The 15,245-nt window shown below is 43.4% G+C and overlaps 1 protein-coding gene across 1 annotated transcript in view; it reads right to left on the bottom strand.

The window, feature by feature from the left end:
* Window positions 1-12,080, bottom strand: part of LOC139441446 (ankyrin repeat and protein kinase domain-containing protein 1-like) — a 208,689-nt gene extending 196,609 nt beyond the window's left edge. Inside the window, exon 1 of the mRNA XM_071222359.1 lies at window positions 12,070-12,080. The gene's annotated coding sequence lies outside the window, so the exon portion shown is untranslated. The remainder of the gene's footprint in view (window positions 1-12,069) is intronic.
* Window positions 12,081-15,245: the final 3,165 nt, after the last annotated feature.

Genomic DNA, 15,245 nt, shown 5'->3' with positions numbered 1-15,245 from the left:
CTATGTACCGATAACTGAGATGACTACAATCACCAAGTGTTCTCTCCACAACCTTTTGGCTCAATACCGTGTACGGTTATCAATGTATTTTCCTACATCACACAAATCTGGCTCTGCGTTTCTTTTTTGTGAAGAGTATTTTAAATTACAAAGAGCAATTCTACAGGTTAAATATAATTGCAGTGTGCCCCGGCAACGATTCACAAAGGTTTTCCTCAGACAAGTTTTGGACCATATACTACCGGGATGAATGAGACTTAAATCATTTGGTGGATTCAAGTTTGCTGCGATGCGTTTCATTATCGACACACTCGTATTGATGCCAACAGGTCTGCTTAAACCAAGGAGGTCTTGGAGCAGTTGCTGTTTCTGAGTAAGATGGTGAGTCATGACCACTGATGAAAAGCGTTTATACGTCAGGCCGGGGTAGCGATCATCATTTGTTGCCCAAGCTGTTGGTGCCAACATGCCATTTCCCTCTTGATTTCATGTTCACGTCACCCCTGTCCATGTTTTATGCAGAGTATTTCAAAGCCAAAAATTCGCTGTGGTTTGCCATCAAAGTTGAGCCCAATTAATCCACTAGTGCACATGCACACTCATAAGCACACACGCATACACGCACACCCCCACACACGCTAAGACTCACACACGCACGCACGCACACGGATACACACACACACATATACATTGCACTTTATGTACACACATTCAGCAGTGCCCAGTCAAACAGTAGGTCCTTCTTAAATATATGTATATATATATCTATATCTATATATCTATATCTATCTATCAATCTATCTATCTATCTATCTATCTATCTATCTATCTATCTATCTATCTATCTACATACATACATACATACATACATACATACATACATACATACATACATACACACATACATATATATATACATATATATATATATATATACACATATATATATATATATACATACATATATATATACATGTGCTATATGTACATACATTCAGCAGTGCCAAGTATACATGTGCGTTATGTACATACATTCAGCAGTGCCAAGTATACATGTGCGTTATGTACATACATTCAGTAGTGCCAAGTATACATGTGCGTTATGTACATACATTCAGTAGTGCCAAGTATACATGTGCGTTATGTACATACATTCAGCAGTGCCCAGTATACATGTGCGTTATGTACATACATTCAGCAGTGCCCAGTATACATGTGCTTTATGTACATACATTCAGCAGTGCCCAGTATACATGTGCTTTATGTACATACATTCAGCAGTGCCCAGTATACATGTGCTTTGTGTACATACATTCAGCAGTGCCCAGTATACATGTGCGTTATGTACATACATTCAGCAGTGCCCAGTATACATGTGCTTTATGTACATACATTCAGCAGTGCCCAGTATACATGTGCTTTATGTACATACATTCAGTAGTACCCAGTATACATGTGCTTTATGTGCATACATTCAGCAGTGCCCAGTATACATGTGCGTTACGTACATACATTCAGCAGTGCCCTGTATACATGTGCGTTATGTACACACATTCAGCAGTGCCCAGTATACATGTGCTTTATGTACACACATTCAGCAGTGCCCAGTATACATGTGCTTTATGTACATACATTCAGCAGTACCCAGTATACATGTGCTTTATGTACTTACATTCAGCAGTACCCAGTATACATGTGCTTTATGTACATACATTCAGCAGTGCCCAGTATACATGTGCTTTATGTACACACATTCAGCAGTGCCCTGTATACATGTGCTTTATGTACCTACATTCAGCAGTACCCAGTATACATGTGCTTTATGTACATACATTCAGCAGTGCCCAGTATACATGTGCTTTATGTACACACATTCAGCAGTGCCCTGTATACATGTGCTTTATGTACATACATTCAGCAGTGCCCTGTATACATGTGCTTTATGTACATACATTCAGCAGTACCCAGTAAACATGTGCTTTATGTACATACATTCAGCAGTGCCCAGTATACATGTGCTTTATGTACACACATTCAGCAGTGTCCAGTATACATGTGCTTTATGTACATACATTCAGCAGTGCGCAGTATACATGTGCTTTATGTACATACATTCAGCAGTGCGCAGTATACATGTGCTTTATGTACATACATTCAGCAGTGCCCAGTATACATGTGCTTTATGTACATACATTCAGCAGTGCCCAGTATACATGTGCTTTATGTACATACATTCAGCAGTGCCCAGTATACATGTGCTTTATGTACATACATTCAGCAGTGCCCAGTATACATGTGCTTTATGTACATACATTCAGCAGTGCCCAGTATACATGTGCTTTATGTACATACATTCAGCAGTGCCAAGTCAATCGGTAGTTCCTTCTTAAAAAGCAATAGTAATAATAATCAGCAGTACGTTTATACTTCTGTCATGTCTTTGTGAATGCCATCATAGTGAATATTGAAAAGGTTTACGAGTGTCCAGCTTTTCCAGATGAATTTACCTTTTGTTTCTTTGATCAGATTGGTTTGAAACACACATACAGGCAAAATCACACAAAGGTCCCCATACATTTTTACAATACCAATTGCAGGATAGTTAAAATGAAATAGAAATTCAAATTGACACACAACGAAAATAATTAAGCCAGGGTAAGGAGTATTCTGCGTCATTGCAAGCATCACTTGCTTGTAAACATAAACAACAGACAGTCGGTTGGGAGTTCAGCTCCATGCTTGATTGTAGCAATCACAGTGGGGAGCTTTGATTCGTGACAGCGATAGTATAGAGACCTCCACGCTAGGGCTATCACCGGGAGGAGTTTCCTACAAACCTTAAACAAGGTAAGTGAGTCTTGTCACTCTACAAAAACACACTAGACTGTTATACTGCCAGTGTATATAACCTTCATTCTTACACAAGGGAGGTAACTCCAGTTACTCTACAACAACACATCACTTGGATATAAAGCCACCTGACTGGTGCCACACTGTATATAACCTACATACCTTAAAAAGGGGAGGTAACTCTAGTCACTCTAGAGCAACACACTACACTGTTACACTGCCACGTTATATAACCTACATACCTTAAACAGGGGAGGTAACTCTTGTCACTCTACAGCAACACACTACACTTACACTGCCATTGTATACAACCTACATACCTTAAACAGGGGAGGTAACTCATGTCACTCTACAGCAACACACTACACTGTTACACTGCCACGTTATATAACCTACATACCTTAAACAGGGGAGGTAACTCTTGTCACTCTACAGCAACACACTACACTTACACTGCCATTGTATACAACCTACATACCTTAAACAGGGGAGGTAACTCTTGTCACTCTACAGCAACACACTACACTGTTACACTGCCATTGTATATAACCTACATACCTTAAACAGGGGAGGTAACTCATGTCACTCTACAGCAACACACTACACTGTTACACTGTCACTGCATGTAAGCTACAAACCTTACTCAGGGGATTGGGGATCGCTGGCGTTGATTTTACAGACTAACAGTTTACATTAAAAACACAAATGTACTAATGGACAACAATAGACAGACGAAGAGACAATGACTTTGCGCTGGACATGCCACGTCTAGATGTGATTACCCGATTGACCCAGGCGATAATATATTTATAAATGTCATAATAGGACTTGTTGTGTCAGACAACGGCTCAATTGACTGTTGTTACGATTGTGATTGTCTTGATTTCCCAATAATGTAGAAAAGTGAAGACGAGAAGATTTAATTAATAAACTGTATAAACGTGTCAAAACTGGGTGCTGTTAAATCGATCTGTGACACCTGACTGAAACAGGTGTTATAACTAATTATACGTCTTACCTGTAATATCATTTTTCACATATTATATTTGTTCTATGCTGATATGTTTTCAACACAAATAACAATCTTAGGGTTTAGGCTAACAAACGAAAATGCTTACCCAGTTCTCACCACACACACACACACACACACACACACACACACACACACACACACACACACACACACACACACACACACACACACACACACACACACACACACACACACACACACACACACACACACACACACACACACACACACACACACACACACACACACACACACACACACACACACACACACACATTGCACCTACATACACACACTCACACATATATACACACAGATACGCACACATTGTTACCTAGTTCCACCAACTCGTTCTTGTGTGTATGTGTGTATATTTATGTAGAGGAGTTTGTGGAACTACACACACATTCACTCACACACACATTCAATCATACACACAGTGACACATACACAGTCAAACACACACAGGTACACTCAAACAGACGCATAGACCGGCATGTTTACACACAGACACACACAGACACTCCTTTTCACAAAAATAAAACGATGCTTATTTCACTACCTAAAGACCGCCTCCGGGGTCTTGTGGTAGAGCGTCCGCCTGGAGAGCAGAAGGTCCGGGGTTCGATCCCCGGCCGCGTCATACCAAAAGACGCTAAAAGATGGTACTTGTTGTTACCCTGTCTGGCGCTCGGCATTAAGGGGCTAAAACAAGGACTGGTCGGCTCGGAGTCAGTAAACTGTGTCTGAGTGGGGAATTCATTTTATACTGCGACATGGTATCACAGTGGGCTAGCACTATAAATCGGCATCAAACCGGTCTAGTACAAGCAGCCACAAACACATACACACACGTGCATGCACAAGTGCAATAATCTTGGATCCGACGCTAAACCCAATTTCACCTCACATCACTACCTTTAATATATTTTTCAGATCTAGGCATATCATCAAAATGGATATGAGACCGAATTTGGTTTTGGTTGGTAAAGCTAAGCAGACGTATAGCTCAATGGAAAGGATGTATCAGTGGGTGTGGTATCCTGGGTGTAAAGGATGTCGCAGTGGGTGCAGTATCCTGTGTGTAAAGGATGTCGCTGGGGGTGTGGTATCCTGGGTGTAAAGGATGTCGCTGTGGGTGTGGTATCCTGGATGTACAGAGATGTGTATTTGAAGTACCGCAACTGACGGGCATTCTGATTAGCTTACGTCGGTTATCGAGAAATACACGGACCCCTTGAAGTCTACGAAAAGATGGGAGTGGTGACGAATGTCTAGGAGGATACTGGGTACAATACACCTTTTATGTCACAGGTAACTCTGTCAGTGTTAAACTGCTACTGACGTCATTCACTTACACCCACCTCGGCCTTCTACAATGTACAGGAACGCCCCTGAATACAGCCCCCACACAACAAGATCGTATTCGTCAATCTGAATGTGACTGACGTTCGGGGATTCCCCTCGGAAATGAGGTCATCAGAGCGTCAGCTCAAACCAAAACTAGAACAAATGATAGACTGGTTCCCTGAGTACCTTCACGTGATTTGTTTGAAACGGTCAAACACAGATTGAAGGTTCCTATATAACAATGTTCCAAAATCTTACAAATTATTCTTGAAGTATGTAATTAACATGACAACACACACTACCTGACATGTGGCTCTCGCGGCAATGGTTATGGTTGCGTGATTGTATAATGTGGCTCTCGCGGCTATGCTGTCAAAACATGCTTTGTGATTCTAACAGGTTACCGTATATAACAAAACAAGTCTTGTTTTCTCATTTTCTATTCAACAAGGATAACATATTCATCAAAACTTTATATTGATGAATATGAATAGCATATGGATATCATAATGCAGATGAAGGAGGTCGTCCACGTGGTCAGCATATTCCATCTCACTCAGGTGTGGGTTCAGGAGCTGGATCTTGAGGGACGCAATAGGTGCATCGATTGCCTTGTACTTCTTTCTTCGTGAAGGTTCTGATCACAGGACTGCAACCTCTTTGAGTGACTCCTCTCGCTGAAATAGCTTCACTACCTCGTAGATGTTCGGGTGGCACTTCTTGGCAAGTTTCTTTATCTTGTTGTGCAACACTTCCAGGTGATTGTTGGTACGGTGGCCTTGGTTTTCGAAATGGTTCCAAATCTCTGGCATGAAGGCCCCTCCTTGAACCCAACAGGTTGTCACGTAGTCCATTAAAGCAGTCACTTTAGGGCCAGCAGGAGAGTCAGCAATGGCATCAAGCCACACATCATCCACTTTGTCACGAGGTACTAGAGGAAGGGCAGCAGCTCTTGTCACCAGCTTCTTCACCTCCTCATCTTCCTTATAGTCCAACACCAGACCTTCTTTCTGCACCCTCCTCCAGATACATTGGGTGAAGTGAAAGAAACACCCTCTAACTAATGTCCCAGGAAATACCTCAGTCACGGCATTGTGAGCTGCACGTTCAAAGTCCAACTGAATTGTAAGTGGGGCAAACTCTAGACCTCCTCTACTAGCAAAATCGCATAGGTACTGAAACATGTTGACATAACTTTTGTTCGATTGGACAACAAACAGTAAACTAATGGAAACATATAGCCAAACACCTCAGCATGTAAACAATAAATCTGATCAAACAACTTGGGACAGGCATAAAATGTACCATCACAATGTCTGCAGTACACAAATGTTCAATGTTCTTGTCTGTAGTGAAGATGATGATGTCGTCACTAACACGGTGTAGGAACTGGTCGCCTCCCTCAGTCTGGGAGTACCGCGCTTAGTAATTTAAATGTGGGACACTCATATAAAGGTATCGGTAATCGGATTAATTAATTACCCGCTAGAATAGACGAAATGCACTCAGCTGAAATTGTGGCTTTACCGGCAATAGCCATTTCTGAAATGTGGCTCTCCCAGCTAGACACCCAGTCAAACGCTGTTGCCTCCAACACTCCAATGTGTGAATACAATATGTGTGCGTGTGTGTGTGTGTATTCATGTGTGTGTGTATTCATGTGTGTGTGTGTATTCATGTGTGTGTATTCATGTGTGTGTGTGTGTGTGCGTGCGTGCGTGCGCGCGTGTGTGCGTGTGTGTGTGTGTGTCTGTGTGTGTGCTAGGGTATGTGTGAGTGTGTTTGTGTGTGTTTTAGTTGCTTTGTTCTCAAACAGAATATTTTTATAAGAGGCCATGAGGCCATGATGCCATGGTAGTCGGATCGCAGCTAGCCTGTTGCGGCCTTTTCACTCCAGCCTTTATAAACAGGATACTCGGTTGGGTATCGGAATGCCAGTACTGATGTGTGCAGGTAGTTATCGGATCCCTGCACGCGTTTCGGCGGCTGTAGGCGCTACCCTTGCAGAGATGTCAAAGGTAGAGTCGGCGGCTGTAGGCGCTACCATTGGAGAGATGTCACTGGCTGTGTCGGCGGCTGTAGGCGCTACCATTGGAGAGATGTCACTGGCAGTGTCGGCGGCTGTAGGCGCTACCATTGGAGAAATGTCACTGGCAGTGTCGGCGGCTGTAGGCGCTACCATTGGAGAGATGTCACTGGCAGTGTCGGCGGCTGTAGGCGCTACCATTGGAGAGATGTCACTGGCAGTGTCGGCGGCTGTAGGCGCTAACATTGAAGAGATGTCACTGGCAGTGTCGCCGGCTGTAGGCGCTACCATTGGAGAGATGTCACTGGCAGTGTCGGCGGCTGTAGGCGCTACCCTTTGAGAGATGTCACTGGCAGTGTCGCCCGCTGTAGGCGCTACCATTGGAGAGATGTCACTGGCAGTGTCGGCAGCTGTAGGCGCTACCATTGGAGAGATGTCACTGGCAGTGTCGGCGGCTGTAGGCGCTACCATTGGAGAGATGTCACTGGCAGTGTCGGCGACTGTAGGTGCTACCCTTTGAGAGATGTCACTGGCAGTGTCGGCGGTTGTAGGCGCTACAATTGGAGAGATGTCACTGGTAGTGTCGGCGGTTGTAGGCGCTACCATTGGAGAGATGTCACTGGCAGTGTCGGCGGCTGTAGGCGCCACCATTGGAGATGTCACTGGCAGTGTCGGCGGCTGTAGGCGCTACCATTGGAGAGATGTCACTGGCAGTGTCGGCGGCTGTAGGCGCTACCATTGGAGAGATGTCACTGGCAGTGTCGCCGGCTGTAGGCGCTACCATTGGAGAGATGTCACTGGCAGTGTCGCCGGCTGTAGGCCCTACTATTGGAGAGATGTCACTGGCAGTGTCGCCCGCTGTGGGCGCTACAATTGGAGAGATGTCACTGGCAGTGTCGGCGGCTGTAGGCGCTACCATTGGAGAGATGTCACTGGCAGTGTCGGCGGCTGTAGGCGCTACCATTGGAGAGATGTCACTGGCAGTGTCGCCAGCTGTAGGCGCTACCATTGGAGAGATGTCACTGGCGGTGTCGGTGGCTGTAGGCGCTACCATTGGAGAGATGTCACTGGCAGTGTCGGCGGCTGTAGGCGCTACCATTGGAGAGATGTCACTGGCAGAGTCGCCGGCTGTAGGCGCTACCATTGGAGAGATGTCACTGGCAGTGTCGCTGGCTGTAGGCGCTACCATTGGAGAGATGTCACTGGCAGTGTCGCCGGCTGTAGGCGCTACCATTGGAGTGATGTCACTGGCAGTGTCGGCGGCTGTAGGCGCTACCATTGGAGAGATGTCACTGGCAGTGTCGGCGGCTGTAGGCGCTACCATTGGAGAGATGTCACTGGCAGTGTCGGCGGCTGTAGGCGCTACCATTGGAGAGATGTTACTGGCAGTGTCGGCGGCTATAGGCGCTACCCTTTGAGAGATGTCACTGGCAGTGTCGGCGGCTGTAGGCGCTACCATTGGAGAGATGTCACTGGTAGTGTCGGCGGCTGTAGGCGCTACCATTGGAGAGATGTCACTGGCAGTGTCGCCGGCTGTAGGCGCTACCATTGGAGAGATGTCACTGGCAGTGTCGGCGGCTGTAGGCGCTACCATTGGAGAGATGTCACTGGTAGTGTCGAATAAATAGCTTTCTACGTACTTCTCAGTAGTTCTGTAGCTCTACACCCCTGTAACCTACATACCTCTTTGTACGAAGCCTTGTAGCTCTGTAACCATATAGCTGTATGTTCCTCTGTATCCCGGCTTCTCTACATCCCTCTATACTCATAGCTCTGTAGCTCTGCAGTCGTCTACGTATATAGCCCTGCAACTCCCCTGTATTTGCAGCGCTGTATCATTGGTCTGTAGCGTTCCATATCGTAGTCCTGTAGGTCTGTTACTCAGTTGATATGTGTCTGTTGTTATGTAAGCCTATAGCTCCCTATGTGTGTTGGTCTGTAGCTCTGCAGTTATCTACGTATACAGTGCTGCGACTTCCCCAAGTTTGCAGCGCTGTATCGGTGTACATAAGATGCTCTGTTCCCCCTGAATGACTGTAGCTGTGTAGCTATGTAGCCCAGTAGATATATGTATGTTGTTATATAACCACATAGCTCTCTATGCCTACAGTTCTGTAGTTCTGTCTTTAGCTCTGTAGCTCTGTAGCTCTATAGCTAAGTAGCTATGCCATCCGCCAGTGCCCGTACATTTGCCGGGTGTGACGCCGGGAGAACGCAGAAGTTACCAGGGTTGTTGGGCTTACAGTGAGAGAAGTAACTTAAAGATCTTTAGGTACAATATTTCAGGAAAATGCATATGTGCTCACCATTAGGTTTGTCAGATTTACCTTTTTATATCTGTAAAACTGTAAAGCAAGTTCTCACTTTAGGTCTGAGTAATTAGGTTTCCTTCAAATATAAATGGATTGCAATACGCAATTGAGTAACAAAAATATGTATAACTACTCGAAATTACTGAGATACACTTCAGAGATTTAGGACCAACAATGTGTATTCCCTGCCTCATATAGTTGCTGCCTCGGATAAACTTTAAGTGTTTACTGCTACTGACAAGGCTGAAGTCCTTGAGAAAACGTCTGTTACATTTTCGAGAATTAGAATTTCATCACATGACAATACTTAATCGGGGAAGGAAGATCTACCTATTGATGATCGTAAATCCCATGATGGTGTGATAAACATATTTGGGCAGATATTGTTAGACATGAGTTGTTCATACCAGCTATTTATTGTTAAGGGCAGGGTATATGAGGCGCAGAAGGGGAATATACATATTGTGTTCACCAGGGATGTAGGGTGAATGATTACTTTATCTGTTCTCCGGATCTTTTTCAATACATTGACATGCTCAACATTGGAGATCGTATAGAGTCAGATCATTTACCATTAGAATTAACATGTAAATTCCCAAACATGAACAACCAAAATGATAAGCCAACATCTGGTTGCTTGACAGAAAAGACTGTTTGGAATGAATCGCTTTGTGAAACGTTTTTAAACAGCCTGCAGGAAAGGATGGTGTACTTTTGAGTAAACTGGATTTTTAACATTGATGGGGCTACAGATGATTTCGTCCATGTTATATTAGATTCTGCAGATTGTGTGAGGAAAAGCACTAGAATTATGCATTATCAACATACCAGGGCCCCATTACGTGACGAATGTAAGATTGCTAGACGGGATGCTCGAACAGCATTGAGAACATTAATTTAGACGTTGATGTACAGAGTCTAATAGAAACATCTACTGCAAAAAAAGAAATCACTGCTAATCCTGCTGTAGGAAAAATAAATCTGACTTGTGTAAATTTAGGCTTAAAAAGCTGAGTGATACTTTCGATTCTCCCTCTATGTTTTGGAAGAAACAAATACGTTCATTGTTCGTTGTGTCATTGTCTGTCTTATGTTCTTTGTCTTGCGCGACCCCTTGTGTTGATTGGCTTGTTTTAAAATGCTAAAAGCTACTGCACTTCACAACAATCAGAGCACGTCAACGATCGCACCTCAAGCAATTAGGGTTTAACAACAAATCTACTAGTGAGTAGTAACACAGGGTACGAAACTTATTACTGTGTCATTTATATTGGAGTTATATATGTTAGATACATAGTTTCTCTATCTGTTGTATTCAATTTGTTTAACGATCATTGTAACGTGTACGTTAGTAAGAATTATTTGCCGTGTGTTTGTCTTATCAAGGAGTTATCGTTCTTGAATGGTTGCCTGAATTAAAATGTGTTAATGTGTTAAGTGTGAACGTGACATGATATGCAGCTATTCTACCCGAAACCGAGTCGTCACCTTGGCGAATGAAGGACACTTTGTGACGATCTCACGAGACTGCGTAATAGAACCTGACATGGACACTGACTACAACTTCCTGCTTCCTGTGATAACCCCTGAGAATTCCCTACCGTGAATACACACTCGTTATTTATGATCACCGGGATCCTATACTCACGAATTGCGCTTATTAATTAATTAAATAGAAATGGAATCACACTAAAACCAGAGAGTGTCAATGACAATGACTTTACCTCAACACCTATTCATATGTTTATATTAACATTTCAAGAATAGGCCAATTCAACAACAGCAACAACAGATCTCTGTGACGTCCTTTACTTGAAGTCGGTGTAATACCACACAAGTAACAGGCTCTTATGAGCTGTTCACAAAACTGCTTAACTAATGATGTCAGTGTAGACTCAGAGGCGATGAACCAAGACACCACATCAAAGTGTAAATACTATGTAACTATGCCATGAGAGAAAGTAGAAAAGTCATTCAATTATTAGACACGTAAATACGTGGAAACATGCATCTTGAATTCTTGAGGAAAATGACTGAATTGAATATAAGCACTTCAACTTGCGCTTAGCTTAACACAGCTGCCTTTCACACGTCAGAAGAGGTTGAAGTGAATGGCTCATGCATATACCAAAGTGTCCGGAATGTCGAAAACTAATATGCTATGCCTCATAACGCTTTTAGTTACACTATGCCTCTCCTACCATGGTTTAGCTTGTGTCAAAGGGGACGCAACAATAATCATTGAGTTATACTATGTGTGAACAACCATATTTAATATTTATATGTTCGTCGTACAAAATGACATTGCATTACAATACTCAAAAGCGACAAAAGCCTTCATAAAACGATTCATATAAACAAAATATGCGAAATCATTGATAAATGTTGGCGTACTATTTCAGACCTTAAGATTTAAGCTTGCGTTAAATTGCGAAAATATTTCTCCAATTTGTGTTTTGTTCAGAAACTACCAACGTATTTGATTTGAAATGACTTACCGCACCCAACAGTGTACACACGACAGCGTAGTGATCAGCAACACGACGGTCTATCTCTTCTCCAGTGAACTATGACGCGAGGTGCGCGTGGCTATGACTGAACTGTGCAGCTGTATAGAACGTGGGTGTCTGTCACACAGGAAGGAAGTAGACCAGGTAGTACTAGTGTTTGTTTGTTTGGTTGTTTGACCAGTTAGTTGATAAAGTGGGCACAGATTTACCGAGAGCACATTTAACGCTTAGTTTCTATTGCTTGGGTATTTAGTCAAATAGTATATGGGAGTGGGGTTGGGGGCAGTGTAACCCTCGATCAAATAGCCTCATATCACCACCTCTGCCCATATCACCATCAATATTCATCTCACCATCAATATTCATCTCTCCATCTATGTTCATCTCACCATCGATATTCATCTCACCATCAATATTCATCTCACCATCAATATTCATCTCAACATCTATGTTCATCTCACATCTATGTCCATCTCATCATCTATGTTCATCTCAACATCTATGTTCATCTCACAATCTATGTCCGTCTTGACAGTTCACAGTCATTGCATTTCATTCCATTTCTCCAGGGGTATGTTTTAATCCTTGAATAAGAGAGTTTCATTCCTGTGGTACTATCTATTTCATGCTACCATTGTGACCCTGTGTTTGACTCATACAGTAACATATTTCTCCTTGGTTTTACGTCTTTATTTGTTCCCACTTTGAGATTTACTAATACGCCAGTGTTATGGGACGTTATATGTTCAAATGTGTTGTAATCAAATAACTTTAAGGAATAATTGTGAATTTATTTCGGTTCATTGAGGTATGAATGGAGGACAACATCAAGTTGTCTTTTCCTTTCGCATCTCAAATAGAGGATTATATTTTCTTCGTTATTCTTCTAAAATAACAAGCCCATTAATAGATATAATTTTAATGTTTTATTTAACACTTTTATCTACATATGCACCCATTTTGTTGTCCCTATATGTCAACCACATCCCTGTCACACTATGTCATACACCTCCCATTTACTACATCTCTCTGCTAGTATCTGTAACACACCTCTAGGCAACTATCTGCCACATTTCTCTGCTACTGTCTGTAACACACCTCTTGGCAACTATCTGCCACATCTCTCTGCTACTGTCTGTAACACACCTCTAGGCAACTATCTGCCACATCTCTCTGCTACTGTCTGTAACACACCTCTAGGCAACTATCTGCCACATCTCTCTGCTACTGTCTGTAACACACCTCTAGGCAACTATCTGCCACATCTCTCTGCTACTATCTGTAACACACCTCTTGGCAACTATCTGCCACATCTCTCTGCTACTGTCTGCAACACACCTCTAGGCAACTATCTGCCACATTTCTCTGCTAGTATCTGTAACACACCTCTAGGCAACTATCTGCCACATTTCTCTGCTACTATTTGTAACACACCTCTTGGCAACTATCTGCCACATCTCTCTGCTACTGTCTGTAACACACCTCTAGGCAACTATCTGCCACATTTCTCTGCTACTATTTGTAACACACCTCTTGGCAACTGTCTGCCACATCTCTCTGCTAGTATCTGTAACACACCTCTTGGCAACTGTCTGTCACATCTCTCTGCTACTACCGTTAACACACCTCTTGGCAACTGTCTGTAACATCTGTCTACTACTATCTGTAACACACCTCTTGGCAACTATCTGTCACATCTCTCTGCTACTGTCTGCAACACACCTCTTGGCAACTGTCTGCCACATCTCTCTGCTACTGTCTGTAACACACCTCTTGGCAACTGTCTGCCACATCTCTCTGCTACTGTCTCTAACACACCTCTTGGCAACTATCTGCCACATCTCTCTGCTACTGTCTGTAACACACCTCTAGGCAACTATCTGCCACATTTCTCTGCTACTATTTGTAACACACCTTTTGGCAACTATCTGCCACATCTCTCTGCTACTGTCTGTAACACACCTCTAGGCAACTATCTGCCACATTTCTCTGCTACTATTTGTAACACACCTCTTGGCAACTGTCTGCCACATCTCTCTGCTAGTATCTGTAACACACCTCTTGGCAACTGTCTGTCACATCTCTCTGCTACTACCGTTAACACACCTCTTGGCAACTGCCTGTCACATATCTCTGCTACTGTCTGCAACACACCTCTTGGCAACTGTCTGCCACATCTCTCTGCTACTGTCTGTAACACACCTCTTGGCAACTGTCTGTCACATCTCTCTGCTACTACCGTTAATACACCTCTTGGCAACTGTCTGTAACATCTGTCTACTACTATCTGTAACACACCTCTTGGCAACTATCTGTCACATCTCTCTGCTACTGTCTGCAACACACCTCTTGGCAACTATCTGCCACATCTCTCTGCTACTGTCTGTAACACACCTCTTGGCAACTGTCTGCCACATCTCTCTGCTACTGTCTCTAACACACCTCTTGGCAACTATCTGCCACATCTCTCTGCTACTGTCTGTAATACACCCTATAGCAACTCTCTGCCACATCTCTCTGCTACTATTTGTAACACACCTCTAGGCAACTATCTGCCACATCTGTCTGCTACTTTCTGTAACACACCCCATAGCAACTATCTGCCACATCTCTCTGCTACTGTCTGTAATACACCCCATAGCAACTATCTGCCACATCTCTCTGCTACTATCTGTAACACACCTCTAGGCAACTATCTGCCACATTTCTCTGCTACTATTTGTAACACACCTCTTGGCAACTATCTGCCACATCTCTCTGCTACTGTCTGTAACACACCTCTAGGCAACTATCTGCCACATTTCTCTGCTACTGTCTGCAACACACCTCTTGGCAACTGTCTGTCACATCTCTCTGCTAGTATCTGTAACACACCTCTTGGCAACTGTCTGTCACATCTCTCTGCTACTACCGTTAACACACCTCTTGGCAACTGCCTGTAACATCTGTCTACTACTATCTGTAACACACCTCTTGGCAACTATCTGTCACATCTCTCTGTTACTGTCTGCAACACACCTCTTGGCAACTGTCTGCCACATCTCTCTGCTACTGTCTGTAACACACCTCTTGGCAACCATCTGCCACATCTCTCTGCTACTGTCTGTAATACACCCAATAGCAACTATCTGCCACATCTCTCTGCTACTATTTGTAATACACCT

The sequence above is a fragment of the Haliotis cracherodii genome, unplaced genomic scaffold (genome assembly GCF_022045235.1).
Source record: "Haliotis cracherodii isolate W230 unplaced genomic scaffold, xgHalCrac1.p SCAF_40, whole genome shotgun sequence".
NCBI classification, from domain to species: domain Eukaryota; kingdom Metazoa; phylum Mollusca; class Gastropoda; order Lepetellida; family Haliotidae; genus Haliotis; species Haliotis cracherodii.
Note: the sequence above shows the minus strand (reverse complement) of the source record. Positions and strands in the feature narration are given on the sequence as shown.